This window comes from Coturnix japonica, unplaced genomic scaffold (genome assembly GCF_001577835.2).
Source record: "Coturnix japonica isolate 7356 unplaced genomic scaffold, Coturnix japonica 2.1 chrUnrandom515, whole genome shotgun sequence".
Classification (NCBI taxonomy): domain Eukaryota; kingdom Metazoa; phylum Chordata; class Aves; order Galliformes; family Phasianidae; genus Coturnix; species Coturnix japonica.
In genome coordinates, this window is record NW_015439902.1 from 1,602 (window position 1) to 4,924 (window position 3,323).

Here is a 3,323-nt window from a genome sequence, read left to right on the forward strand (position 1 = left end):
ATAGATAATAGAAAAGATATAATATATAGAGTCAATAATATGATAGATATAAAAAAAAAAAACAAACTATGGGTCACTATGTGTCTCTATGTGTCTCTATGGAGTCACTAGTTTCTCTATGTATCTCTAATGGGTCAACTATATAGGTCTCTAGGGTCGCATATGTGTCTTATGGGTCTCTAACTGTCTCCTACCTGCCGGTTCTCCTATGTTTCGCTGGGTCTCTTATGGGCGGCTGATGGGGTCTCTATGGGTCGCCTAATGTGTTCTCTGATGGTCCGCATGGTCCATTGGTCTCTGTGCTGGTTCGCCTATGATGTATCTATGGTCACTGTGTTTCTCTATGTGTCTTATGGGTCGCTATAGGGTCCATAGTTGTCTCTATGAGTCTCTATGGTCTCTACTGGGTCGCTATGGGTCCTATGTGTCTCTATGGTTTCCTATGGTCGTACTATGGGTCGCTATGTGTCTCTATAGGCGTCACTATATAGTCTCTTATGGCGTGAGCTATGTCTCATGGGTCGCTATGTGTTCTTCATATGGGTCTCTAATGTGTCTCTATGTCTGTTCTATTTTGGGTCTTCTCATGGGTCGGCTAGGCCTTAATGGGGTCTCTATTGTTGTTCTATGTGTCCCTATGTGTCTCTATGGGTCGCTATGGGTCTCTATGTGTCCCTATGTGTCTCTATGGGTCCCTATGGGTCTCTATGTGTCCCTATGGGTCTCTATGTGTCCCTATGGGTCTCTATGTGTCTCTATGGGTCGCTATGTGTCTCAATGGGTCGCTATGTGTCTCTATGGGTCTCTATGGGTCTCTATGTGTCCCTATGTGTCTCTATGGGTCGCTATGGGTCCCTATGGGTCTCTATGGGTCTCTATGGGTCCCTATGTGTCTCTATGTGTCTCTATGGGTCCCTATGTGTCTCTATGGGTCTCTATGGGTCTCTATGGGTCCCGTACCGCAGTGACAGTGGTGTCCCCGTGCTGCAGCTGCCGCCCCCCCATCCACCATCGCAGCTGCACTGGGGGGTTACTGGGGGCGCTGGAACACGACAGCGTCACCGTCCTGTTCTCTGCCACCGTGTGGGGACCCGAGATCGTCACCTCGGAGGGGAGGTCTGCAAACCAGTACGGACCAGTACGGACCAGTACGGACCAGTATGGACCAGTATGGGCCAGTATGGAACAGTATGGAACAGTATGGACCAGTATGGGCCTATATATACAAATATGGGCCTATATGTACAAGTATGGGCCTCTATGTACAAGCATGGACCTATATGTACAAATATGGAGCAGTATGGAGCAGTATGGTCCAGTATGGACCAGTATGGGCCAATATGGACCAGTACAGGCCAGTATGGACCAGTATGGGCCAATATGGACCAGTATGGAGCAGTATGGAGCAGTATGGACCAGTATGGGCCAATATGGACCAGAATGGGCCAGTATGGACCAGTATGGACCAGTATGGGCCAGTATGGACCAGTATGGGCCAATATGGACCAGTATGGGCTAGTATGGACCAGTATGGGCCAATATGGACCAGTATGGACCAGTACGGACCAGTATGGACCAATATGGACCAGTATGGAACAGTATAGGTGAGTATGGGTGAGTATGGGTCAGTATAGGTCAGTATGGGTCAGTATGGGTCTGTATGGACCAGTACGGGCCAGTATGGAGCAGTATGGAGCAGTATAGGTCAGTATGGGCCAATATGGAACAGTATGGACCAGTATAGGTCAGTATGGATCAGTATGGACCAGTATGGACCAGTATGGATCATTACAGGTCAGTATGGACCAGTATGGACCAGTATGGATCAGTACAGGTCAGTATGGACCAGTATGGAACAGTATGGACCAGTATGGACCAGTATAGGTCAGTATGGGTCAGTATGGGTCTGTATGGACCAGTACAGACCAGTATGGTTGAGTACCAGTCAATATGGGCCATTATTGACCAGTACGGACCAGTACGGACCACTACAGTCCCAAATGGACCACTATGGATCAGTACAGGTCAGTATGGAAAAGTATGGAACAGTATGGACCAGTAAGGAGTAGTATGGACCAGAATGGGCTAATATGGACCAATACGGGCCAGTATGGACCAGTATGGGCCAATATGGACCAGTACAGGCCAGTATGGACCAGTATGGGCCAATATGGACCAGTACAGACCAGTACGGGCCAGTATGGACCAGTATGGAACAGTATGGACCAGTATGGACCAGTATGGAGCAGTATGGGCCAATATGGACCAGTATGGAACAGTATGGACCAGAATGGGCCAATATGGACCAGAATGGACCAATATGAACCAGTATGGGCCAATATGGACCAGTATGGAGCAGTATGGACCAGTATGGGCCAATATGGACCAGTACAGGCCGGTATGGACCAGTACAGGCCAGTATGGACCAGTATGGACCAGTATGGACAAGTATAGGTCAGTATGGGTCAGTATTGGTCTGTATGGACCAGTACGGACCAGTATGGTTGGGTACCAGTCAATATGGGCCATTATTGACCAGCACGGACCACTACAGACCCATATGGACCACTATGGATGAGTACAGGTCAGTATGGAACAGTATGGACCATTATGGACCAATATGGACCAGTATGGACCAGTACAGGTCAGTACAGACCAGTATGGACCAGTATGGACCAATACGGACCAGTATGGATCAATACAGGTCAGTATGGACGACGCAGTATGGTACCATATGGACACAATACGGACACAGGTTAATGGATCAATACAGGTCAGTATGGAACAGTAATAATGACCCATTATGGACCAATAATTTGGACCAGTAAAATGGACCAGTACAGGTCAGGCTATTTGGACCTAGTATTGGACTAACTGAAGTCCAGTAAACAGACGCATGTATGGAGCCATATGGAGCCAATATGGATGATAGCTACAGGTGAGTAATGGATTAGTCATGGGCCAGTATGGACCAGTAATGGACAGTATGAACCAGTAATAAGACTAGTAAAATGGACCTCATATGGGACCAGGAAAATGGACAGTACAGACGCAGTTATGGGACCAGTATGGACCACTCCCTTCCCATTCCTCCCAGTTTTCCTCCCAGTCCCCCCATATCCCCCATATCCCCCCTATCCTCCCAGTCCCTCTCAGTCCCCAGGCCCCATACACCTCCCATTACTCCATAATCCCCCCCTATTCCCCATATCCCCCCTACCCCCATATCCCCCCCATTCTCTATATTCCTCCCAGTCCCCCCCATTATCCCCCCCATATCCCCATAATCCCCCTCCCAGTCCCTCCCAGTCCCCCCCCATACC